The sequence below is a fragment of the Ambystoma mexicanum genome, chromosome 4q (assembly GCF_040938575.1).
Source record: "Ambystoma mexicanum isolate Mex_15411 chromosome 4q, UKY_AmexF1_1, whole genome shotgun sequence".
Lineage (NCBI taxonomy): Eukaryota > Metazoa > Chordata > Amphibia > Caudata > Ambystomatidae > Ambystoma > Ambystoma mexicanum.
In genome coordinates this window covers 1,187,525,760-1,187,553,183 of record NC_090928.1, presented here as the reverse complement: position 1 = coordinate 1,187,553,183, position 27,424 = coordinate 1,187,525,760, and the positions used below count along the sequence as shown (strand labels likewise).

At 49.7% G+C, this 27,424-nt stretch overlaps 1 protein-coding gene across 1 annotated transcript in view; it reads left to right on the top strand.

The window, feature by feature from the left end:
* DNAH8 (dynein axonemal heavy chain 8) overlaps positions 1-27,424 on the top strand; it is an 8,835,797-nt gene that overhangs the window by 3,249,590 nt on the left and 5,558,783 nt on the right. The window lies entirely within an intron of this gene.

Below are 27,424 nucleotides of genomic sequence, written 5' to 3'. Positions count from 1 at the left end.
GTGCTTCCCTAAAGGCTTGAAAAGGTGGTCTTGTATATGCCGCGTCATCTTAGATTCCTGGGGGGTGGCACATACTGATACTTCCCTATCCAGTAGTATCCTTTTAACATTCACTGATAGAACACCTCCTATTGGCAGTACTGCAATTTAGCCTTATTAACCTTGTATCCCTTATAGGCCAGCAATTGTAGGAGCGCAATGGAATCCTTTCTGCAGTGTCGCTCACTGTCACTACACACTAACAGATCATCCATGTACTGCATAATCGTACTGGGCACCTGAATATTCCCTAAATCAGGGTGTAATATCCTGTTAAAGATGCTCTGGATTTCATAGTACCCCTGAGGTAACCTAGTATATTCAAACCACATCTGGCCCTGTGTAAACGCTGTGAAGTACCTTGATTCAGGATGGAGTGGAATCGAGAAGAATGCATTCTTCAAGTCCACTACAGTGAAGTATTTAGCTTCTTTAGGGATACTGCATAAAATTGTTGCATGATTAGGAATGACTGGAAATTCTTTTTGCACCACGTCGTTTAGGGGGCGTAAATCCTGGATCATTCTCCAATTGCTCCCTGTTGATTTTTTAACAGGGTATATCGCCATGTTACATGGAGACGTCGATGTTAAAATTATCCCCTGGTCGAGTTGGGCCTGTATTGTCTTTCAAATACCCTTCTCTGCCTCCCTTGATAATGGATCTTGTTTTACCCTGGGTAGCACTAAACCTGGCTTCAATGTTATACACACAGGGGTCACGTCTTTCAGTAGTCCCACATTGTGTGGCTTTGTAGTTCACAAATGCAATAGCACATGTTGTAAGTCTTCATCAAGAAATAAAGGTGGGGTTAGTACTTCCCTCAGAGGGCACAGTACCCTTCATAATTATGTTGCAGGTGATACACAGCTCTAATCTTATTTCCCCATCTTTATCATTGTTCTCAAACAGCTCGTCATCCGTCACTTCCATTAATTGTACTGTAGGATCTATATAGAGCACTCTGCGACACTCACACCCATCCCAGAGAAATCCTAGCAGGACAACCCTCTTGTCATAGACCAACAATCCTTGTAAATCAGCGACAAAATTGTTCCCGCTACCACCTCAGGTGACACAACTGGATGAAAAAATGAAATCTGTGGGCACCAGCCAACACTGCTTGGCAATCTGAGGCACCGCCTCCACAAGCACAGTAATACCACAAACTAACAGGTCCGGGTCCACGAAAATCCTTCAAACCACCAGATCCCTTTTCATTGTGTGTATTATCAGCATTGCCCTTATCTCGCACATCCCAGGTGTGAAGACAACTATATTGTTATCTGTAAACGATATTGTCATGTTCAATTTGCTGAGCAGGTCCCTGCCCAGCAAATTGACAGGGGAACCTTTGGAACATAGCAAAGGAGCCCACACCCCCTTCCCTCACACTTTTACATCCAGCTCCTCAGTGTATGGGACTTTGTAAATAGCCCCAGAGAATTCCTGCGTGTCAAGATATCTGCCTGATAATGGAAAATTCCCCTCCATGATGCATGATTTTGTTGCACCGGAGTGCACCATAAATATGACTGCTTGTTTCCTATCTCCACTCCCACCAATGGTTTCTCTTCAGGGTGGATGGTCGTTGAAAACACCGGACATGCGAGTGCGCTCTGTGGGCTGTAATGATCAGGGTATATGTTCATTCCAGGGACTGAGAAGAGGTTGCCCCCCCATTAATGTTGCTCCTCTGAAGGAATCAGTGGTCCCAATTGGTACCCTGATGACCAGGGTAGCACTGCCTTCCTGCTGCTGCTATGGCGGCTGATGCACCTGTACATCAGATGTTTGAGACTGTTGATTATATGTTTGGTGTTGCCACTGTGAATACCCTTGGTTCTGATACCCTTGATCCTGTTGCAGACACCCCAGCCCTTAGGGCCTTTGGGGCCCCGGCCCTGCTGCTGTGACACGTAATTGTACCCCATTGCAGGCCTGCTCCTGCACTCTGTTGCAAAATGGCCCCACCTTAAACAATTCCAACATTGTGATGGGCCAAACTCACCGCCTATGGGTCCAAATCCTCCTCCTCTTGCTTCTCGGAAGCCCCCTCTTCTTCACTGCAGTCCTACCTGCTGCCACTGTGGGCTGGGGTACTGTTGCCCCCTGCCCCACTGCCCTTGTCCCCCTTCTGCTCAGAGTGCAGCAATTGTTGGGTACTCTCTGTCCCTTCCATCTGAACAGGCATCGACACATGTACCTGAACAACAACATTTGTCAATTTCTTTTCTACCACTTTCGCTTCCTCCGCCTAACACCTTTGAGCGGTTTCCCCCTCCCGCTCCTTAATCCTTTTGCAATGATGCACTATAATACTCTGTATCTCCGGCCACACCTTTGCTTCAATACCCACAATCTTATTCAACACCTTCTGCACTTCCTTTGGCAATCCTCTCTTTACAATAAAATGGAAAAACAATATTGAACTATCTCACGGTCCTCCCGTTTCAGCTTTCCACATCTTCTGTAATTTAAGATTGCATTTAGCTGGATGCTCATCATCACCCATTGTACACTGCATCAGAAACTGCAAATTGGGGGTATCTGGGAAGGCCCTCTGTAATGCATCCCACACCTATGCTCTAATTCCGTTAAAAACGATGCTCCATCATGTTCATCGCCCACCAAGGTTATAACGGGTACCCAGTTTCGACCCACACATCCCCAGCCTGGTCACCAATTATAGCAACCATCAAGCTCTTAATATCACCCACTGCCAGGGGCACTCCCGTTGTGTGCTTCTCTTGTCTCTGGAGGATAGCTCAGGGGCAACGTGCTTGCCTTGGAAGCAAGACGACACGGAGCACCACAGGTTTGATCCCCGAGTCCGCACTTAGAAATCTCTGGGTATTAAGTGCGTTATACATAACCTATCATATCATAAATTCATATATCCACTTGCTTGCCCCTGCTGTGGCTGAGGGAGAGCCTTAATCAAATTACTCGTATCCATCTGAGGCCAGGGCACATACTGTGCTCCCTTACGTATCAGGGGCATCTGCATCTTTGTCCCACTTCCCACACCCTTCTTCACAATTCCCCTTTTTGTTGCTAATGCCATCTGGCCAGCCCTACTCCTCAACCTGCCGCCACCACGTGCCTGCTGCTTGGGGGTATTCTCTGCCGCTTCTTCACCCCTTCCTTCTTCTGCACCCTGTTCTTCAGCAAACAAGTCACTATCATCCGCCCTCTCAGCATTTTCCACCACTGTATCCTCTTGTCTAAAGAGTGTCCACTTACCCCAGCCTCTTTCCTTTTCAACACATACATTTCTTATTCATCTCTCATCCATTCTGAGCAAAGAATCTCCTTATCTCCACTCTCCTGATCCATTTTCCAGTGCTCCTCCATCTCCCACCTCTCTTGAGGATGCTTGTATCCTGTTCAGGTCTGCTAATAACTCTGACAACCTGTCTTCGAACTCTCTTGACCTGACACCTGTGGATACCAACCGTTCAGGCAGGTTTGCATTTGGGGGTGTTGGAGCTGTAGCCTCTGGTGTTACGGGTGTTGAAGGAGTCCCTATCACAGTTGAGGGGGTCCCCATAATGGCAGGCACATATATTGGATTTATGTACCCCTCTGCGGGACACCCTGTCAATGGATATAATCCCCTGTGCTCCCCTGGAACCCCGCCCTCTCCTTCTCCCTTCCTGCACTTTCCATCTCTGTGCCTTTGTGCCCCTCTTCCGTCCCCTTTATCCTCTGTGTCCTCGAACATGGGCAAGAGGTCCAACATTTCTTTTCTCTTCTGTAGCTGTTTCCCCTTATAATTAGCTACAAAAATGTGGCCATATGTTCTAGGATGCTCTTTTTAAGGAAGCCCTGCTCCAGCCACAGGTAGGGCATCCCCCTTCCTCCCGTCTCTGCGATCCACTGCTTATGGTATTTTTCCACCTTGTCACAATACAGTGGCAGGGCCTTATACACTCTAGTGGCGTTCCTCCTCCCATGCTAGTGCTGTCTATTTTCTTACTAATCCAGCAAAAATCTGCTAACATGCTGTGCACGCGGCAGCTGCTTGTAACAGGAAAAAGGAAAATCAACCTCCACCCTTTTCTGTTCCCTTCCCCCCACACACACACACTACTTCACACAACTGTACAATGACACACCAGGCCTGTTCTTCATCCAATGAAACACAAATACAATAAACTGAAATAACAAGCTAGAATAACAACCACTACTTGTTCCAGGCCTATTACTTATGAGACCACTACTTATATTTCCATATTCGTCCTTTAAATAATATATTTTATGGTGGTACCACCTTTACTCCCCTTCTGAGGAGGGGCTCCCTGCCTTACCTTTGCCTTACCTTTGCTTTACCTCATAATGCCTTACCGAAGTAATCTCTACACAGTACAAACACCAACAAGAAATAATACAAACCATACCTAAGTCACATTAATGACCTCACTCTCCACGTGCTCACACCTCTCAAAATTCCTCATTCATGTGTGCCCTACTTGTTATCCCTTACAAGAGTCTACTCACATGTGCATGCTCCCCCAAACTCCTCAGTCATGGGGTTCCAACACCGGCCTGCACTCTCCTCGGAGCCACGCCCGCTTCAAAGAGCAGAGAGCACTTCTCCTCATGTGTTTTTTCAGGACCGGTGACTGTAGGTGGGCGCTGCTCCTTCTGGAGATGCTGACTGGAAGCCTCTGCAGGAACGGGGGGGCACCGGGATCACATCAGGGTCACCAATTGAAAGCAAGTCCCTGAACGCTCACACCAGAGAGAATACAAGCCGTTAGGGAAGAAAGGCCCAAGTTGATCTTTTAAGGATAAAAAGTTTTAATCTCATTCACAGATGAACGCAACTGCAAAAGAACTCTGCTGCCAAGAACGCTCTGGCAAAAAGTAGTACAACAGAATCGTATAAAGAAAAACATTGTCACTGATGATGCAATATATACAGTAGAAACCCGCTCAGCTGCTTGGTGTGCGCCTATACAAAATCCGCCTGCTCCATAAGAGAGATGCCAGGTCATTGGTTCCAGCCCAGTCCGTCCGTCTTCCCTCACGTGGGTGCTGCAATGATCATCTTCTTCTCACGTCGAAGGTCAAAGAACAAATTAACTACACTCCTATCACAATTCTGCTTTGTCATTATACTGTGCACCTGACAGATTTTCGGGCTGGCTCAAAGGTTCTGGGGCACTCTGACCTCCACACACATTTTACTCACTCCCTTCCGTGCCATCTGGCTCCAAGGTCTCGACCCTCATTTTGCACTATAATATATAATTTTTTTTCATTGTGCATTTAAAAAACTTTAAGAACATAATTAGTCCCTCCCAGCACCTCACACTACACATCACATGATTGTAATTAAATGCAATGTCCATACTCTTTGAACATTCAGGACTTGTTGCTTTTAAGATTGGTGGTCAGAGGGCACCTGGTGCCATGGAATTCTGGGGTCTTAAGGCTAAGTCAATAGTATGGGCTATAACTCGTGGTCGCCTGGGGATGGGCTGGGTCATGCTTTGGCCAGTGTTAGATAACATGCACTCCAGGCGCTGGTCTCTGATCGCGATCTTGTATGGCACATTCGTCTTGAATAAAGAACAAATCTTTGCAACACTGTTAGAACAATTAATAGGCGTTGTGGCGGTTGGGGGTGTGGGCTGTCCTCATGGGAGCTCGGGCATGGCTGGAGATTTCTCTTGTCTCGCAATCTGGGCCTAGTGCATGCAATGCAACATTCACCACACAGGCCTTGTCTCTTGACTATGATCACTAACATCTACACATAAATAGCAATGTTGCTTGCGTCCTGCGCTTCACTATGTGGGTTGATTATATTTTATTATATTGAGGTGGGGTCCTTTACATTGGGGGTTGGTCCTTACACCGTCCCCCACATCCCGTGACCACTCATAGTGCTTCAAATGCATCTTGCCTCACTCTAAAGAGCTTAGGGGGGTGGACAGGGCTGTCCCCTTCCCAACAGGTTCTACTGAATTCTGGGCTCAACATGCAGAAACACGTACTCCAGGTGAAGGCCTCATGTGTCTACGTCAGTACACTGTTGCGTCAAACCAAACCCTATCTCATTACTTCTAACCTCGCATCAGTTGCTTCTGCTCTAGTGAACACTTGCATCGATTATTGGTTGGTACACCCAAAGCCAACATCAGAACACTTCAGGTTTCTCAGAAAGGGGCTATTAGAGCCATTCTTGGGGGAAAAACACACAGATCATATAACTGAAGCCAGAAGATCCTTCATTGGCTACTGGCCTATCACTGCATTAAACACAAAATCCTTACCCTTACTCATAAGTGTATTTCAGAAAAGGCTCCCGTATACCTTAAAAAAACACATTCACAAGGCACATGAACTAAGAAACTACGTTCAAGCGGTACTAATAAGCTTGCTATTCCTAGACATAAACTAAAATATTGTGGATTCACAAGCTTCAATGTATGTGCCTCTTCGCTTTGTAACTCTGCTCCCCAAAGCATTAGCAAAATACCCGGTCTCTCTGAACTTTAAGAAGGCAGTGAAAACGTATGTCTTCAATTCCAAAGATTAATAGGAGTCTCTCCACTGCGCACCTCCCTTCCTGACCTGGCCGCTTGTTTATTCGTTTTGTTATTTGTTCTCTGTGCACACTGAGGCCTCTGGACATGCTGCACTCTTCAATAAACTTAATAAAAATAAAAATGATAACTGTTGGATTCAGGAGTGTGAACCTCACTCAAAAACTATTCTTATTCACTCCAGCTTCACACCAGATCTACTGTGGTGGAGGGACAAAATGAATCTGAGATCGGGAGTTCCCTTTCAGGACGCTCCTCATCCACACACCATAACTTCAGATTCCTCTCTGGCAGGATGGGGTGCCACATTGGGACAATTCCAGACTCATGCTCTGTGTTCTCCAGAGAAATCCCTTTGGCACATAAATATTCTGGAACGTCTTGCGATTTGTAAGGCTCTGCAGTCTTTTCTTCCTTTCATAAGATATGATAGGGCATTTATAACGCGCCGGTACACAAGTGTTTCCAGGCGCAAGAAGACGAGGGGTAAACATAGGGAGGACAATACAACAATCTTACTAGGCCTTGTGTCATTCAGATCACGCAAGTGCAGGGAAGTGGATGGGGCGATGTGCCATGGGGGATGGGTGGAAGGAGAAGTGCAGGTAATCCAAATTGAAGCCAGCGTGTGGCTCAGTGCAGGTAATAGAAAGTGCAGCCAACGGGTGGCTCATAAGTGCAGAGAGAAGCTACTGTAGTGTTACAGATACAGACTTCAAGTGCTGGGGGAGCCAAGAGGCAATGCAAGGTGCAACTGGACATGCAGGGACTATAGCTGTTATTACACAATTGAATGGTGCTCAAGCCGCACAAAGTGGTGGCACCTGGCAAAGATAACACGGCTGATGGAGGCGCAGGCTGGGTATCATCTACAGCCTCTCGCACACCTTTCATAGCTTGGCTGGCTCGACTCCGTCTTTCATCACAGGGTGGACACAATAAGGACCACAGAATTGGGTGGAGAGAATGGGTGGACTGGGACTAAAGAAGCCCCGGAAATAATGTTCAAATAGGCCCCAAATTACACAAGCCCAGCCCCTTTCCTATAAGCAAATGTGGAAATAAAACTGGTAATCACACAAGAGGCCCTAGATGTACAGGCCTACTGATAAAATTCCTGCGTTTCATACAAAGCGATTGACAGGCCAAAAAAAAGACCCTCTTGCTGGTGGAAAATGTGCACCCCCCCATCCAGGGTTAGACTGGGCCATAAAATTGTCTTGGGCCCCCATGAAAAAATGGCCCACAGTTGCAATTGGGAAGTCATTCCTTTTGTGCCACTGTTTGAATAGTACCTAAGGGGCAGTTCTTTTGAATAATTTGTGGTGCAAATTGTGCATTTTAAAGAATATTTATTCAGCAACACTGGTCAAAACTACTAACCACATAGTGAAACAGCTCATCAAACTGGCTCACGATGGCCAGAAAAGTGTCATACTTTCACCCCAATAAATAAAATCCGGAATGCCATAGTCCTCAAAAGAATTGTATTTTCTTTATTTATTGTTTGTTCACTTGTTAAGTGCTTATACAGGAAGCAAATACTGTTTCAAGGTGCCCACAGGGCAACAGGGAGGGGACAGAGGATGATAGAAAATGAAATTACAACAATGTTAAATAATTAAATACAACAATATAAGAAGAGACAATGGGGAGGGGAAGACAATCCTACTATGCCTTGTGAGTTTTTAGAACGTGCAGGTGCTGAGGTGAGAAGGGTATTGGATAGGTGCAGTGGTACTTATGGAGAGAAGCAGGTGAAGTGCTATGAAGATAACAAGTGTTACCTCCGGTGTTGGAGGGTGAGCCGAGGAAAGTGCAGAGGATAGACAGCAGCATGGATGATAAGATGTGGGAGGTCAGGGCGGGTTCGAGCGTTCGCCGCAGCCCCGTGTGGCTTGCTGCTGAGGCTGCCTCCCTAGCCCCGTTGGGCTCCAGTTAAGCCTCCTGTTTCTGTAATTTTTTGTCGTTAGCGCTCCGTGCGCGTCTGTGGTGCCCCCTGCCCCCTCCCTCCTCCTCACTTCCTGGTCCTCCTTCCCCTCTCCCTTCCCGCCTCCCTTCCCGCCCACCCCCCCTCTGATTGGCTGTCCTTGCAGCCGCTCTGGGACTACGGTACGACCGCTCACCACGCTCGCTTCTTTGTTGAGCCAGAGCGGGTTCGAGCGGTCGCCGTAGCCCCGTGTGGCCTGCTGCTGAGGCTGCCTCCCTAGCCCCGTTGGGCTCCAGTTAAGCCTCCTTTTTCTGTAATTTTTTGTCGTTAGCGCTCCGTGCGCGTCTGTGGTGCCCCCTGCCCCCTCCCTCCTCCTCACTTCCTGGTCCTCCTTCCCCTCTCCCTTCCCGCCTCCCTTCCCGCCCACCCCCCCTCTGATTGGCTGTCCTTGCAGCCGCTCTGGGACTACGGTACGACCGCTCACCACGCTCGCTTCTTTGTTGAGCCAGAGCGGTTTCGAGCGGTCGCCGTAGCCCCGTGTGCCTGCTGCTGAGGCTGCCTCCCTAGCCCCGTTGGGCTCCAGTTAAGCCTCCTGTTTCTGTAATTTTTTGTCGTTAGCGCTCCGTGCGCGTCTGTGGTGCTCCCTGCCCCCTCCCTCCTCATCACTTCCTGGTCCTCCTTCCCCTCTCCCTTCCCGCCTCCCTTCCCGCCCACCCCCCCTCTGATTGGCTGTCCTTGCAGCCGCTCTGGGACTACGGTACGACCGCTCACCACGCTCGCTTCTTTGTTGAGCCAGAGCGGGTTCGAGCGGTCGCCGTAGCCCCGTGTGGCCTGCTGCTGAGGCTGCCTCTCTAGCCCCATTGGGCTCCAGTTAAGCCTCCTGTTTCTGTAATTTTTTGTCGTTAGCGCTCCGTGCGCGTCTGTGGTGCCCCCTGCCCCCTCCCTCCTCCTCACTTCCTGGTCCTCCTTCCCCTCTCCCTTCCCGCCCACCCCCCCTCTGATTGGCTGTCCTTGCAGCCGCTCTGGGACTACGGTACGACCGCTCACCACGCTCGCTTCTTTGTTGAGCCAGAGCGGGTTCGAGCGGTCGCCGTAGCCCCGTGTGGCCTGCTGCTGAGGCTGCCTCCCTAGCCCCGTTGGGCTCCAGTTAAGCCTCCTTTTTCTGTAATTTTTTGTCGTTAGCGCTCCGTGCGCGTCTGTGGTGCCCCCTGCCCCCTCCCTCCTCCTCACTTCCTGGTCCTCCTTCCCCTCTCCCTTCCCGCCTCCCTTCCCGCCCACCCCCCCTCTGATTGGCTGTCCTTGCAGCCGCTCTGGGACTACGGTACGACCGCTCACCACGCTCGCTTCTTTGTTGAGCCAGAGCGGTTTCGAGCGGTCGCCGTAGCCCCGTGTGCCTGCTGCTGAGGCTGCCTCCCTAGCCCCGTTGGGCTCCAGTTAAGCCTCCTGTTTCTGTAATTTTTTGTCGTTAGCGCTCCGTGCGCGTCTGTGGTGCTCCCTGCCCCCTCCCTCCTCCTCACTTCCTGGTCCTCCTTCCCCTCTCCCTTCCCGCCTCCCTTCCCGCCCACCCCCCCTCTGATTGGCTGTCCTTGCAGCCGCTCTGGGACTACGGTACGACCGCTCACCACGCTCGCTTCTTTGTTGAGCCAGAGCGGGTTCGAGCGGTCGCCGTAGCCCCGTGTGGCCTGCTGCTGAGGCTGCCTCTCTAGCCCCATTGGGCTCCAGTTAAGCCTCCTGTTTCTGTAATTTTTTGTCGTTAGCGCTCCGTGCGCGTCTGTGGTGCCCCCTGCCCCCTCCCTCCTCCTCACTTCCTGGTCCTCCTTCCCCTCTCCCTTCCCGCCCACCCCCCCTCTGATTGGCTGTCCTTGCAGCCGCTCTGGGGACTACGGTACGACCGCTCACCACGCTCGCTTCTTTGTTGAGCCAGAGCGGGTTCGAGCGGTCGCCGTAGCCCCGTGTGGCCTGCTGCTGAGGCTGCCTCCCTAGCCCCGTTGGGCTCCAGTTAAGCCTCCTGTTTCTGTAATTTTTTGTCGTTAGCGCTCCGTGCGCGTCTGTGGTGCCCCCTGCCCCCTCCCTCCTCCTCACTTCCTGGTCCTCCTTCCCCTCTCCCTTCCCGCCTCCCTTCCCGCCCACCCCCCCTCTGATTGGCTGTCCTTGCAGCCGCTCTGGGACTACGGTACGACCGCTCACCACGCTCGCTTCTTTGTTGAGCCAGAGCGGGTTCGAGCGGTCGCCGTAGCCCCGTGTGGCCTGCTGCTGAGGCTGCCTCCCTAGCCCCGTTGGGCTCCAGTTAAGCCTCCTGTTTCTGTAATTTTTTGTCGTTAGCGCTCCGTGCGCGTCTGTGGTGCCCCCTGCCCCCTCCCTCCTCCTCACTTCCTGGTCCTCCTTCCCCTCTCCCTTCCCGCCTCCCTTCCCGCCCATCCCCCCTCCCCTTCCTCCTCCCCCTGCTTTATATCCCACTCCCTCTGGGCAGCCCCCCTGCCCGGCAGCCCCCTAGGCCAAGGGCCCCTTAGGCAAAGGGCGGCTCCTTCGACTGCGGCTCCCTGTGTGTCTGCAGGTGTCCGCAGGGGACGCCAGGCGCCAGCTCCTCCGCTCTCCGGCCCACCCCTCCTCACCTTGCTCACCTCATCCGCATGATGCCTCGCCCCCCTATTCCAATTTATTGGTAAACTAGGGTGTTTTTCTCCCCTTGCAGGATTCTCAAACTTAGGTGGCCCTGACCTACTACGCATTATTGTTTGCTCTGCATTGTGTTAAACTAGGGTGCTTTTTCTCCCCTCGCAGGATTCTCAAACTTAGGTGGCCCTGACCTACTACGCATTACTGTTTGCTCTGCATTGTGTTAAACTAGGGTGCTTTTTCTCCCCTCGCAGGATTCTCAAACTTAGGTGGCCCTGACCTACTACGCATTACTGTTTGCTCTGCATTGTGGTAAACTAGGGTGCTTTTTCTCCCCCCGCAGGATTCTCAAACTTAGGTGGCCCTGACCTACTACGCATTACTGTTTGCTCTGCATTGTGGTAAACTAGTGCCCTCCACTCACTTCCTGTCTGCATACTCGTGTCGTCCGCCTCCCCCCCTACTCCATGGTGCTCTCTATCTCGCCTATCTACTCTAACTGCTTCTCTATTGACTATCCTGCTCTCCTCACTAAATCCGGTAGGAAAAAGTTTAAAAAGGACATCCTGGTCTCCAACCCAGGCCTCCCTATCGCTGACACCTACACGAGCGCCTGCTCCAAGGAAACTCTCACTGACATTCTCTTTTTCGTGCCTTCACCTGACCTATGGACCCTTCACATGGTCGCTGTGCTCTCTCCTTTCTCCTCCTCTCCCATTAATGGTGGCACCCGTTGGGATGTCCTCTTGGCCCCTTTCCACTCCTCTAAGGCCATCATTAATGTCTATGCTAACGGGACCGTCTTGGTCCAAGGCCCTCAGGCCAACCTTCACCTCTTTGATAGACGCTTCCCACGCCTCATCAACTTCCTCTCCGCTCCCGCTGTCCCCCCTCCTCTGTCCTCGGCTACCTTGCCTCTCCCCTCCCTCCCTGCCCCTTCTCTTGCTCCCTCTTCAACTCCTTCTCTAACACCTCCGCAGGGCGTACCTCTGATCTGTACCCCTCCCCGGAAGTTTTTCAAGGGTGGCAACCTTCTCCACATTGCCACTCTAAATTCTCGCTCTGCCATCAAGCACTCCTCTGATATCTGTCGCCTTCTTGAGGAACTGGACCTCGACGTCCTCGGTCTCACTGAGACATGGTTCACTGCCAGCTCTGCCACCAGCTTCGACACACTCCTACCTGACGGCTACAAGATCCTCTCCGTGCCCAGGCCCAACCGATCAGGGGGTGGTGTTGCCCTTATCTTCCCTGAGTGGATTCCTGCCACTGTCACTCCTACGCAGACCTACTCCTCTTTTGAATGTCTTGTCTGCCGACTCTCTCTCTCTCCTAGCCATTCCCTTACCGTGGCTACTATCTATCGGCCACCTGGTCTAATTTCCTCCTTCCTCTCTGAGTGGGCTGACCTCTCCTCCTCACTCCTGTCCTCAACCACCCAACTCCTCTTTCTCTGTGACTTCAACATCCACCTCGATGCCTCCTGTCCCCCCACTGGTCTCTTTCGCGAACTCTGCAACTCTCTCTCACTCTCTATTCTCCCGTCTGGGCCTACTCACTCTGCAGGGCACACTCTTGATGCTCTGATCTCTTCTGACCTTCCCCTCTCCCTCCCTCTCTCCACTCCTCTCTCATGGAGCGATCACTTTCTCCTATCCTCCCACCTCTCCCTCCCCACCCCACAGGCAAAGCCACCCTCTCCACTGCCACCCACCTTCTCGGTCATCCGACCCATGAAGCGCGTGTCAGTTGAGGCTTTCGCTGCTACCTTCTCGCCCCCTCCTCCCCCCTCGGCTGACTCCCACCCTGACACAGCCCTCTCCATGCTCTATTCCTCTATATCTGATACTCTCGATATCCTTGCCCCCGTCATGAGAATCCGCCTGAAGCCCAAAGCCAAATGTAACTCCTGGTATGACTCTGATCTCGTCACCCTAAAACGCAAGTGCAGGGTGGCAGAGAGGAAATGGCGTGCTTCATGTTCATCCTCTGACAAACTGGCCTGCCGCCTGCTCCAAAGGCAATACCGGCTCTCCGTCCTCACCAAGAAGAGAGCCCTTATCCAAGCCCGCATCTCTGAGGCTTCTAACAACACGGCCGAACTCTTTAAAATCTGCAAGGAGCTGGCCAACCCTGCTGCAGTCTCTACCTCTCCTGTCCCTTCCCAGGCCCTCTGCACTGCACTGGCCTCGCACTTCATCTCAAAAACTCAGGACATCCTGTCCTCGCTCTCCTCCTCTCTCCTCCCTCCCTCTCTTCCCGGCTCTTCCTCTTGCTCTCTTGCAGCCGCCCCTCCGCCCTCCTTCTCTGCTTTTCGACCTTTTTCTGCTGATGAGGTTTCCAGACAAATCCGATCTATGAAAGCCTCGTCTAAACAGGTTCACCCCTGTTCCTCCAAAACCATCAAGGACCACATCGACTCCCTGGCTCCTGCCCTGGCTGACTTTTGCAACCACTCATTCGCCTCTGGAGTCTTCCCATCCCCCCTCAAGCACTCCCTTGTGCACCCCCTCCTCAAGAAACCCTCTTCCGACCCCTCCTGCCCGGCCAACTATCGCCCAATCTCCATTACTCCCTTCCTGGGCAAGCTCCTGGAGAAACTGGACATCTCCCGGCTTAACCTCCATGCTGAATCTGTTGGTAATCTTCATGACCATCAATCCGGCTTCAGAGCGGCCAGAAGCACGGAAACTGCTCTCCTGAACATCCGTGAGGACATGCTCCTGAACCTCGATTCCAACACTCCCTGTGTTCTCATTCTGCTCGATCTCTCCTCTGCCTTTGACACTGTCAACCATGCCATCCTGCTCAACCGTCTCCATGATAAACTGGGTATCACTGGTCAGGCTCTGGCATGGCTGACCTCTTTCCTTTCCGGTCGACCCTCCCAGGTCCAAATGGGCTCCTTCCTCTCTGACATCTTTTTCTCCACCTGTGGTGTCCCCCAGGGATCCAACCTCTCTCCCTGGCTTTTCAACCAGTATCTGGCACTCCTTGCCCACTGCATCGCCACTCTCTGCCCCTACTTCCAGTGCTGTGCGGACGATACCCAGCTCATTTTCAGGCTACCCTCGGCCTCCTCCTCTTCCCTCATCTCCGACTGTCTGTCTGCTATCCAGGAATGGTGTGCCACCAACGACCTCTGCCTTAACGCCAGTAAGTCTGAGATTCTACTCATCGGCACACCCACTCCCTCCTTCCCTGCAGCTCTCTGGCCGGCCTCCCTTGGCCCCCTTCCTGCCCCTACCTGCAAGGCTAAAAACCTCGGGGTCATCTTCGACTCCACACTCTCCTTCTCTCCTCATATATCTGACGTCTCTAAGAAGTCACACTACCAGCTGCACCTCCTCAGAGGTATTCTTCCCTTCCTCTCCTTCCCCCAGAAGCTCACTGTCTCCAGAGCCCTGGTTCTCTCAAGGCTGGACTACTGTAACAGCCTCTATCTTAATCTGCCTGCCTCCACTCTCCGCCCTCTGCAACTTATCCAGAACAGAACTGCGAGACTTGTCCTTGGCCTCAAGCCCAGGGACCGTATCTCTCCAGGACTGAAATCTCTTCACTGGCTCCCAGTGGCTGCGAGGATTAAGTTCAAAACCCTCTGCATTGTCCACAAGGCCTTCTGGGGCCTGGGGCCTAAATACCTTCAACTCTCTCTTCCTAAATATCTTCCTTCACGAGCCCTTCGCTCATCCGTCTCCAACTCCCTCATGGTCAGCCGCTTCTCGAAGCAACGAGCTGGGGGCAGATCTCTCTCCGCAGCAGGGGCCTCCCTCTGGAACAGCCTTCCTGCCTCCCTGAAACTTGAGGAGAACCATCTCCGGTTCCGGAAGCACCTCAAAACCTTCCTCTTCGCTTCTGCCTTCTCTCTCCCTCTCCCCTGCTAAACCTGCTTAACTCCCCACTGAATTCTGCACTATACCTGCATCTGGGCCACTCTCAGCGACCTCGGTCCAGGGCCCAGCCACTCTCCACTTGCACTGCCTCCCTGGCTCCCCCTGCACTGCGGGACTGTCACTGTATCCCTACAGCCCCCTTCCCAGCTCTGCACTTACCTCGCACTTGCCACCAGCTGGCCCTTTTTATTTATTATTTATTATTTATTTACGCTACTTACCTTGTACTGCACTTTCCCCCCCACCTCCTCCCCCTGCACTTTCTCCTTTTCCCCTTCCTCTGCACTTGCGCGATCTGAATGACACCTGGCCTAGTAGGATCGTTTGTCTGTCTTCCCCTTGTTTCCCTCCCTCCCTGCCTCGTCGCGCCTTGAAGCACTTGTGTATAGGCGCGTTACAAATACCTTATCATATCATATCATATCAAGGATGCATAAGGGCCCTGCACACCAATCAAGCTACTGTGCGATTAGCAGGGGAGAGATGGAGGGAAGGAAGAGGTAAAGCGGAAGGTCTTGAGGCTTTTCCGGAACTTAAGGAGGTCCTGCTCAAGAAAAAGCGGGAGGGGAAGGCTTTTCCAAAGAAGGGAGCCTGCTGAGAACGCCAGAGTTGTAATGAGGGGCAATATCATCAAAGAGAAATTATTTTGGTTTAATAGGACATTGTGGAAAACAAGCCAGCTCCTATTTGGCTGGTTTATAATTCCAGAAGGCGCTATTGATCAAAAAAACATTCTGCTCCATTCCTATATTGTACATGACTAATAGATGGATACAGATCCTATGTCTCAATTTTGTTACAACAATGTTCATATACTACCCAAATCAGGTAGTGGTAAACCAATTGATTGTAGCCTACTTGAGTGTCGGCCTTCAAATTGGTGCCTGCGTGGGTCACAATTGGCCTTCTTCAGGGCCAGGGGAAAGCAGGGATGGTGGACATTGAAAAGTATGAAGTTGTCTACAAGAGACAACGGGCAGCGAATGTAACTTAGAAAAATAGGAATTACAAAGTTAAAAGTAAACAGAGCTAACAGGCTGTCCTGGTGAGTTGGACAGGATAGCCAAAAACCCAGGTGTCGATGGACTGCACTCTCAAAATCCTATAACCTGCTGTCAACCAGCACTGAATGTCCCAGGGACAGACCGGCCAGGGCTACCTCATGTCCACTGGAAAGTCAGGGAATGGGGGGAGGGAGAAGGGTGTAGAAACCGCTGCTGTGTCATGCTGCAGATGGCATATCATACGCACACTGACCTGCCAGTGGGTACAGCCTACGTTAGTGTGATACTCACCTGTTGAGTTTCAGTTAAAGCAACGGGCAACATAATTTCAAGGTGTACAGAACATCCTCACTTCGGCAATTGCAGTGGACACCAGGTTACCAGAGTACAGAATAAATGCCATCAAAATGGTGCACCAGGGTGGAAATGGTGGCGCAAGCTCAATTGGCATGCTACGTTGGTTGTTTCCTTCCCCTAGTGGGCAGGACTCAAGACCGGAGCCTCTGCTCTTAGTTCAGAGCTCATCTCTCCTCCAGCAAACCGGCAGGTACATCCTGTCAATGTTTTAAATTTTATTTCCTTTTAGCACATTCTGTTGTGCTGGTGCATGAGTGGGTACTTGCTACATTTCATAGGCATTTATATTTCCTTGTAAACTCAGCGCTTTGCATTTGGGAAGTTGCCTGACTTACGCATTTCATTTAGCAGACAAGCTTAGCGGCCTTTTGGTTGTTTCCTTCCACTAGTGGGCGGGGCTCAACACCAGAACCTCTTGTGTGTGGGTATTAAAGAGCATGGAAGGAAGTGCAGCGGGCGAGTGCTCAGCCTGTCAAATTCAAGCCCGTCTGTGCTTGTCGGTGCGCACTCCGTGCCATGGCCCGACTTTTCAGTAAAAAAATCCCCCATTAGATGGTCAAGAGATGAACTATTGGTACTAGCACCGCCTGGTTCATCTCTGCCCGTCCTGGCAGATCACATAACACCTGTTAAAATCCACCCCTGTAAGTCCCCCGGAAAGTCCCTTAGTGGCCTATTGATTAATGCTCGCTCCCTGATGAAAAATACCACGGCCTGCTCAGAATTACTGCCAGATTTAGCCGCTGATGTGCTGTGTGTCACGGAGACATGGCTAACCGATGCCTCCGGCCCGGCACTAGTTCGTCTTCTTTCTGATTCACATAACATTTTTCGTGTTGACCAACCACTAGGGCAAGCCGGAGGTGGGACAGCTGTAAATGTCAAAATTAACCTTGCGACCACCCTGATCCCTTTGGCCCACTCTATCCAAATGGAGGCTATTTTAGTAAAAGTCACCATTTCCCCACATCTTAGCCGCTATATTCTGGTGGTTTATCGACTTCCGGGAATGGTCGGCCACATTTGTGATTTGTGTTTTGAATTTATTTCAGATTTAGAACTTAGATATCCCCACCTGATTATTACTGGTGATTTTAATCTGCATTTTAACTCTCCTGGGACTATTTCAGAGAAACAATTTTTCGAAGCTATGAATGCTCTTGGCTTAGTACAATTAGGGTCAACCCCGACGCACTAAGGTGGTAACACACTGGATCTAGTCTTTGCCAGAGACTGCTTAGCTACCGTTTTCTCTCCCTTTCCCATTCTCTGGTCAGACCACTTTGTCGTCGCCTTTTTAATTCAGGCCCAGACCATTCCGACCCTGGTGAAGCAAAATACCAACGCTGCCGTAATTGGAAAACAATGTTAAACACTGATATTATCTCCAGCATTCAGACTCAGTGCCAAGCAGCTGACTCAGTCAACTTTTCTACACAAACTAAAGTTTTCAGCAACATAGCTGATACTCTAGCTCCACTCACCCTACGAAAGTTAAGAAGCTGTCCATCCTAGCCCTGGTTCCCGCATGAGCTGAAAGCTCTACGAGCTAAAAAGCGGCAAGCTGAGCAAAAGTGGAGGAAAACCTACTCTGCTGGTGCCAAGTTAGCCTTCTCATCCAAAAGTAGCATTTACCATCTGGCTATTTAATCAGTCAAAAGTATGTATTATATGGGTAAAATTGAAAATGCCCTATATCAACCTCAGGAATTATTCTCTGTGGTTTGTTTTCTCCCGACCCCGACTACACCCCGCAAGCTGAACCTTCCCAGGCCTTCTGTGACGACCTGCCCGCTTTCTTTATTGACACAGTCTATGTGATACGAGATAAGATTCGCTCATCTGCTCTCCCTGTCCCTCAGCAACAAATGTTGGCATTGGATCACATTTGGTTGAATTTTCCCACCTTCTCAGTTGAGGAGGTTGAGCGTGCAGTTAGTAAACCTAAATCTGCTTCCCCCTCTGATGCTTGTCCCTTGAGGATTTTGAAAGATATCTCCCCATATATATCTATATGGCTGACAGAAGCGGTTAACGACTCCTGCCTATACGGCTCTGTTGCGCCACAGCTTAAGCAGATGGATGTTATCCCACTCCCGAAGAAGCCCTCATTAGACCCACACATCCCCGGTAAATTACAGGCCCATTTCTCTCCTCCCATTTTGCATGAAATTAATGGAATCTCTTGTATCTCCTTTACTCACGCCTTTTCTTGAATCTTCTTCCTTTCTTAACCCGTTTCAGTCAGGGTTTTGCCCGGGTTGTGGGACAGAGAGCATTCTGGTCTCTGTGTACGATGACCTGTGTCCACTGACCAATGAGGGTGGAACAGGTGCCATTATCTTATTAGACTTATCGGCCACATTTAATACCGTAGACCACCAGGTGCTATTGGATCGTTTGGCGGCAGCCGGCTTGTCTGGCCAGGTTCTGGCGTGGTTTGCTTCTTTCTTGGCCGACCGCAGTCAAATATTCACTCTTGCCTCCTTCTTCTCCGCTGCTGCAATGCTGCTTTGTGGAGTCCCCCAGGGATCGGCCTTATCGCCGGCCTTGTTAAATATCTATATTCAGCCTCTTGTTTTGCTCATCCGCTTCTTCAGCTTCAGGTGCTACTCCTATGCTGATGATACCCAGATCATTGTCCGGCTGGATTCTTCCCAACCGGACTTCGCATCTCAGATTAGGAGTTGCCTTGAGGCAGTGGGTGAGTGGATGGGGAGCAATTGGCTGAAATTGAATGGGGATAAGACTGAGGTCCTGGTGCTGCACCCCCCGTGCGGCCTCTGGCGCGCTGTCAATGATCCCGCCCTGTCTTCGTCTCTGGCCTTTTGGCCCAAAGAGCTGGGGACATGTCCCTCTCTTGTCCTGCAGGTAAGAAATCTTGGAGTCATCCTTTCTGCATCTCTGTCGATGAATTACCAAGTTGGGGCTATATGTAAGGCAGGCTTCTTTCAACTTTGTATCCTCCGTAGGGTCCTGCCTCTTCTTCCGGCTCGACTCAGGCCCTTAGTTACAGCCTTGCTAGTATTATGTCGATTGGACTACTGCAACTTACTTCTGCTGGCACAACCTTTGTATCTGTTGCATTCGTTACAGCTTCTCCAAAAGTATGCGGCTCATGTCTGTACGGGATCTCCCTATGGTGCTCATATCTCCACCATCCTCAGAATGTTACACTGGTGCTAGATCGGCAGCGGGTGCAGTTTAAATCACTGGTGATAGTACATCGGGCCTTTTATGGGTCAGGTGTGGAGTATCTTCCGGAAAAGGTCTGCCCCTAGTTACCCTCCCGTGATCTACGGTCGAAGGACTCCTGCCTCCTCATTGTTCCTCACTACCAGTTTGAGCGGGTTGTAGGCCGTTCATTTTCGGTGGCTGCTGCAAAGCTGTGAAACTCTCTGCCCTCTTCACTGAGATCTACTGATAATCACTTGGCTTTTTGTCAATTGTTGAAAATGTATCTGTTCTACTTTTACTCTCTCCTCGCTTTGATGAAGGTTCTATTCTCCAGTCGCTGATAGCACCAAGATGCATGCGCTCTATAAAATAAATTAACATAACATAACATACGCTGTTGATGGTGAAGGCGGGTTGATGCCAAATATGTGCACATTCAACTGTTAAACTCAAAAGTGCAGGAAGGAAGCAGTGCTTACCTTTGCCATGAGCTGCACGCAGTTTGTGTCCATAGCATGTTTGTTTGTCCATCAATTTGTCGGCTGTGCAAGTCACACCACACCTGCAAGGTAAAACACAGGTACAGAGATGAGGAAGCTCCAGGGTAACTAATCTTGGAGCGTGGATCACTGGGTGCACAGTCCCCCAACCGGATGAGGGTACAGCGGAGCTGACCTGTTTCAAATAACACGGTGCAAGAATGTATCCATGGCAGCCGGTGGGGTGGGAGTGATCCAATCCTGTTTCAGTAGATGGCAGTGTGCAGCAGATGTCCGCACAGGCTGGAAATCTGCATTATGTGCTGCTTATGCAAGTATACCATTTGATTTCTCTGAGGAATTACTGGGCAAGCCAATGAAAGGTCAGTGCTTGTCATGGAGACCCAGCTCCACAGGCGGTATGTCATGTGACATACATCGAGATGCTACTGGAAGCAGTCTGGGGCGGCCATCTTGGAGTGGTGCCCAAATGAGGGAGGCGGATGGCTGGTGCTGCTCCCACCTCTCGTGGATGATATCCACGGGGCTCAGTGTGGCATTGAAATAAAAAATAAAGAGAGTAGGGAAGGTGGGAAGACAGAAGGGGGGTTAAAACTGAGAGACCTAACCCATAAACTAAAAATGGGGTGTGCAAGTGAGCAGGCACAGACAGCCTAGGGAACACTGTGGTTGGTGGTCATTTGTCAGAAACATTGAGGCCTCATGGAGCAGCATCTCCCGCGATGGTTAGTAGATCTCTTGGAGGGGAGGGAGAGATGGGACCATGTGTGAATGTGAAATGGTAACCCAGCTTGACGTGTGGTGCCCCCTCATTGGCCGATGAGTGATGCCCAGAGAATACCATCATTGTGGCAACAGATGTGAGTCTTTAACTTGTGGATCCAGGTTTGTTTTAATTTCAACAGTTTGGCTGAGTTGGGGAACCCAAAGAGGTCTGGTTTCCTTAGGTTAATTACGAATCATCTGATGTCATCAGGTCTATGATTGTGATCATGGAAATGCTGCACCAAAGGTAGCTCTGCTAGCAGAGTTGTTTCTAGTCCTGCTTCTAGGTTCCCCTATCCCAACCCCCACCTTTCTTGCGGTCATGCGCCCATACATCAAAATGGAATTGCAGTTCGAGAACTGATGTATTATTGTCCAATTGAACTGCTGATACACAAAATTGGTGCTTTTCTGAGTGAATGCGCAAACTGCACAGTCGCCACATGGGTGGTGGCCCACAACCCTTGTGTGGGACGTCTGTCCACCCAGAGTAAGTGTGACTTTTGTAGGGCTCTCGCCAGATCGAAAATCTAGAGTGGACAAATTTGTCCCTTATATTGGAACCCCCAAATAAAGGCGCCTGCGAGGTACATCCTGTTGATGTCATCAGGCGCCGATATTCCTTCACCTGTGTATGTATCTTGTTTGTATGGGGTGAAAAAGGTGCAAGGTAAACATCCTTTACATTATTATGAGGTAGAGGTATCAGTACGCTGTGCTGCGGCGGTATCAAAACTGCTTTATTATTCACCTTCACAGATAATGACGGGAGTCCTAGCCGAGATAGGACAATACTTTTTGTGTGAAATCGTTAAATAATAAACCTTTTACACAACATCCAATGAACTAAAGTCATTTATGTTAAACCAAAAACATGCTAAATATGGAGTAAAAGTAAAATGACATAAATAATAGAATTACGTTTTCCTGAAGTAATTCTTGCAATTTGATTAAAATTCTTACTAAAGCATTCATTAAACACACAATTTCACCACTCATAATAGAGACCTATAAAAGGTTTGTAGAGAAATGAATGTCACATTGTGAGCACATTTTTTAAAAAACATATAGTTCTCAACTCTTGGATCAATACATTCTAACAATAATGCTTTATTTTATCCAACTCATTTTCTTCCCTGTGTCACAGATGGCACAAGAATCACTCAAAGTACAAGTGGTTGATAATTTCACAGTTATTTATTGACATTTTTGCGGGTCCTAGGTCCTTCCCTCTCTCGTCTGACATCAAACCTCCACCATAGCCGAGGCATTCCTAACCCCAGATTAGTAGATATAGAAGGGTCACCAATACTGATGAAAATCTGCCTTTTACTAGTGGTGATGCCCTAAAAGCAGAACTGCCTTTTCTAACTAAGACTCCCTCAGGGACTTGCTAGCTGTCCCTCCTCTATCCAGTGGTTAATGTTCTACCAGGATATTTAATAGTGCCGTACAAATACCCTGCTGATTCAGACTCCACTTAACATACCCACTCTCACTCCTTCCCTTTCCTACTCTTACATCTCACTACTCTGCTAGAGATGGCACACAAATCACTCTAAATCGCAGGCATGGTTCAAGGTTTCTTTCCTTTTAGTGGTGCCCAGGGGCATCCCTCTTTCTCTCATCCCATTATGACCCTCCTCCCAAAGCCAGGCATTTGTAATCCCTGGTGAGTGCTAATGAATGTTGACCCCCTACTCTCTAAAAAAGATGGCTTATGTTAGCAGTGATAATCTGAATGCAGCTGTCTAAATACTCCGGGACTTCCTAAATGTTCCTCCTCTAGCTATTTGTTGGATTTGATAGTGCCTCTGGACAAGGCTAACACTCCACCACATTTACTCTGATATCTTCTTCCTCTTCCCCCTCTCCTTGTGGGCTGTCTGACAACAACCACCCCAAGACGCAGGGATTAGTGTATTTGTTCTTGGCCATCCCAACACATGCAGCATGGTTTATCACCAACTTAAACCTTCTTTCTGTTAGATCATTGTGAAGGCTATTTGCCACCATTTTCATGGAAAGGGCCACAAGATCGATCATAGAAAATTGATCTCTGATGGATGTAGTTTTCGGCTAATGTACATGATAGGTTTCTCCTCCCCGTTGTCCACCTGTGATCATTAACACCACTCAAAGCCCTGTCGGCAAGGTCTCGGTTTGTAGGATGAACTCCCTCGAGAAGTTTGGTATGATAAGGACTGGTCCCTTACATAAACCCTCTTTAAGCTGAGGATGTAGGGATGCTCCTTATTTGGCTTCTCAGTAAGGGGACCTACTGTGTCTGAGAACTTCAGCAATGGTAATATGCGACGAGGCCTAGAAAGGCTTGTATATCCTTCTTCATGACTGGTCTTTTAACCTGCTGTGTGGCCTCAACTTTGGCACTCTGGGGAAATACTTTGCTGTTGCCCACCTGAAAGCCTAGATTCTTCACTGAGGTCTGGGCCAAGTAACATTTAGGAAGGTTGGCCATTATATGGGCCTTTCCTTTCTTAGTTGGTCCCAGATGGCTGTAAGATGTTGGAGATGCTCTTTCCAGTTTGAGCTGTGGGGTACTATGTCATCAAGATATGCTCTGATGAAGGCGTAACATGGGGGAAGGACATGGCCATTTAACCATTGGGAGGTTGCCACAAGTGTAACACAGTGAGCTGGCACAGGCCTCTATGCGATTGAGAAGGCTATCTTAGCTTTGGCTTCCTCACCCGGCCCGGAGGCACCTGCCAGTGGTCCTTTGTCAAATCTAGTGTCTACATGAAGTTTACTGACCACAGTCTCTCCACCAGTTGTTGATCCATGGCATTGGATAGGTCTGAGTTCTAATTTAGGTGTTGGAAAATGATACACAATTTCCTTATGATGTCTGACTTGGGTACAAGAACAATTGGAGAAGACAACTCACTGTGAGACTTCTCGATGGCCCCCATGTTCATCATTCACTTCATCTTGTACTTTTGATTTTCTTCTGTGCTTCGGGTAGTCTGTAAGGTTTCATCCGGATCCCTCTTCCTAGAGGGATATCTGTTTTGTGGAGAAAACCCGAACTTGCCCAGGTTTCTAAGAGAATGCATGTCATGATCTCTGCTTCCAAAAGATCAGGACTTGCCCAACTCCCTTGGAAGCAGACCCATAACCCCGCTTCCGAGTGCCAGCCAGTCCCAATTGGGACCTTTTGGACCCTGTCCTGGCGCCAGTGGCACCAGGCTCATAAAGATGCCCAGTCCCAGCGCTGGAAGCGCCGGGCTCATAATTCTTGGGTGGACTTACCTGCAGCAGACCATGCTGCTTACTTACCTGCCAGTTGAGCCCCTGATCCTCTTCTGTTTGGGACTACTTTTCCTGTTGGGTGGGGCAGGAGCCACTCCCTAGGTTCAGAACACTGGAACTCTTCTGGAAAGCAGGAACTCTTTTCTTACCTAGGCGAGGCTGTGGAAGGAGACACCTAAGCACTACAGGAGGCTATTTAAACCACACCCGATGGATGAATCTTGCTTTGCGTTATTCTGCATTCTCTGCAGCAGAACGCTCATCGTGTCTTCAGCTTCTGATCCTGGGCCTAAGGGAACAAACGCTTATCATCCTGGAATCCAGTCTTCAGCAGCACCTGTAAAGACAAAGAAAGAACAGGTTAGCACTACGGTCTTCAGTGGCAGCGCATCTCTTACCTGGTCCATCGGCTGTCACCAACGCCTCGTGCTGCATTCCGGCATCTGAAAGACAAAGGCTTACCTACTCTTTGCATGCTCCGGAGGTCTTCGCACTGCATTCCGGCATCTGAAAGACAAAAGCTTACCAACTCTTCGCACGCTCCGGAGGCCTTCGGCGCTGCATCCCGCATCTGAAAGACAAAAGAAGGTGCTTTTAAAGACATTGGGCAACTTTATTACTCACGTGCCATTACTCCTTCCCACGCCGAATCCAGTGGGTATTCCAGCACCCTTCAGCTTCTCTAAAGCTCCGAACTTGTACCTGCAAGATAAAAGGGACAGTTAGTGCGCATCGTGAAGCAGGCTACAAGACTTTACTTACGTGCTTCCAGGCGCTTCTATTCCTCACGCGGGTTCGATCCTCTATTCTCTTCAGCCCGCCATCCGCCATCGCCGGAACCCTGCAAAACAAGAGATATCATTACAAAAGACTTTTAAGACATTTGAAGTGCCCAGAACTACCGTTCGTGCAGTTGACGACGGACAGCAGTCCTCTGAGGTCAAGAGGCCTGCACCCTTATCCAGTGAAGAAACTGGTTACGGCACCCTGCCCCGAGGCAGATGGAGAGCTCGGTGTTCACTTACCTAAGGTGAGGACGTTAACCTTTGGGGTTCTACAGGAGAAGAGAAAGGGAAGAGGAGAGAGGCACCCAATAACCCCAGTTCATTAATCCCATATTTTCTATCTGCAGACATCTTACTCTTCGAGTCAGGCATACAGCGCACAGAGGTCCAGCCCAAAGAGCCAACCGTGTGTTACACATCACCTTTGAAGATACGGCATTCACCCAGTCAAGACCGGCGCCTCTGTGGGAATCAGGTGAGCGTTAAAGAACGCAAAGCCGACCGCAAAACTCCCACCCAGGCGCTATGGAAACCTCGGATACCGACCAGCTAGCCCAGTTACTTGGGGAACTAAGAGCAGAAGTGCATGCAGCCCGTCAGGAAACGAATGCTCTAAGAAGGGAACTGATTATTTCCAAGGAGCGAACAAACGATCTCGCTAGACAATTGCTACAGTCACAAGCCGGACAAACTCCGTTACCCGCATCAGGGGCAAATCTTCCTTCAACATCCTCTACGAACCCAGTGCAGATCAACCTACCTGGGAATGTACCTCTGGCTCCGCCCGAACGATTTTCTGGTGACCCAAAGAGGTTTGCAGTATTTATTAATCAGTGCCGGTTGCACTTCTTATGCCGGCCAGCAGCCTTTCCAACTGATCAAGCTAAGGTAGCTTTTGTGCTTTCGTACCTTAGTGGCAACGCGGCAGACTGGTCGATCCCTCTAGTTAATCAAGATGATCCTGTTCTCCATGATTTTCAAGCTTTTCAGCTCAGTATGGAAAAACTGTTTGCAAGACATTCACAGGGGCAGGCCTTGGACAATGAGCTCCTTTCATTGTGACAGGGTAATCAAGACCTTTTGGCTTATATTGCGTCTTTCAACAGACTGATAGTGGAAACTCGATGGCCTGACAAAAGGATTACGCTGTTTTATAGAGGTTTACGTGGAGAGCTCAAAGATGATTTAGCCCACGTAGTGAATCCCCCGCAAGACTGTTCGGACTATATTGACTTAGTCGTTCAAATTGACCACAGACTGCAGAACAGGAAGGCTGATCGTTCCAAGTTTGATGCTCGAGTATTTTCCAAATCACCAACTCCTACCAAAGGAGTAGACTCCGGGGAACCCATGCAAATAGGGGGCCTGAAAGGACCACTAACACAAAAGGAGCGGGAAAGGAGAAAACAGCTGCAATTATTCCTCTATTGCGGAAACTCGGGGCACTTTCTTCGAGACTGTCCGGTGAAACCAGCCAAGAAGGCAGTAGGAGCTGCAGTTACCAGGGTCACAAACTCTGAGTAGGGAAACAACCTCGCCCGACAAGAATAGAGGTCCTCTTGCCGAGCGTTAAAACCAGTTCCGTGACCTCGCATTTCGTAATACCTCATTAGCCCTAGACATCCGGATCGATTACATGCGATTGAAGCTTACGTCGACAGCGGTGCCATCGGCAATTATGTGGATCATGAAATGGTTTTGAGGATGAATCTGACTCTTTGTCCAACGGCTGTAAAGGACGTCATTACTACGGTGGATGGTACAGAGATAGCCTCCGGACCAGTAACGCATACCACCCAAGAAGTGACGCTAATAAGTCAAGATGGACACCATGAGAAGATCGTGTTCGATGTGATCAAGGCCCCTCAGTTCCAGATTATTCTAGGAATTCCTTGGTTAGAAAAGCACAATCCTCAGATCGATTGGCGAGCAAGAACGGTTCAGTTTCCAGAATGTGTCTCTACTTGTCACCCTCGACCTGGTGTTGCACTGGCAGCAATTTCCTCGGAGGCTCCCCAGTTACCTCCTGAATACCTAGAATTCCAAGATGTTTTCCGGAAGGATCAGGCAAACTCTCTACCTCCTCATAGGTCTTATGACTGCCAGATAGACCTGATACCTGGATCTACTCCTCCTTGTAGTAGAATTTATGCCCTCACCGAGCCTGAGAATCTTCACCTCCGACAATACCTGGATCAATACCTAGCGAATGGGTTTATTCGTCCTTCCAAGTCCCCTGCTTCCTCAGCTTTGTTCTTCGTTCCAAAAAAAGAAGGGGACCTTATAACTTGTATAGATTATCGCGCCCTGAACCAGATCACCATTAAGAATAGATATCCGTTACCTTTGATCCCTGAACTCCTGGACCAAGTCAGAAAAGCATGCATATATGCAAAGCTGGATCTTAGAGGAGCCTACCACTTGGTACGAGTAAAAGAGGGCGATGAATGGAAGACGGCCTTCCGCACCAAGTATGGGCTATTTGAATATCAGGTCATGCCCTTCGGACTTTGCAATGCCCCGGC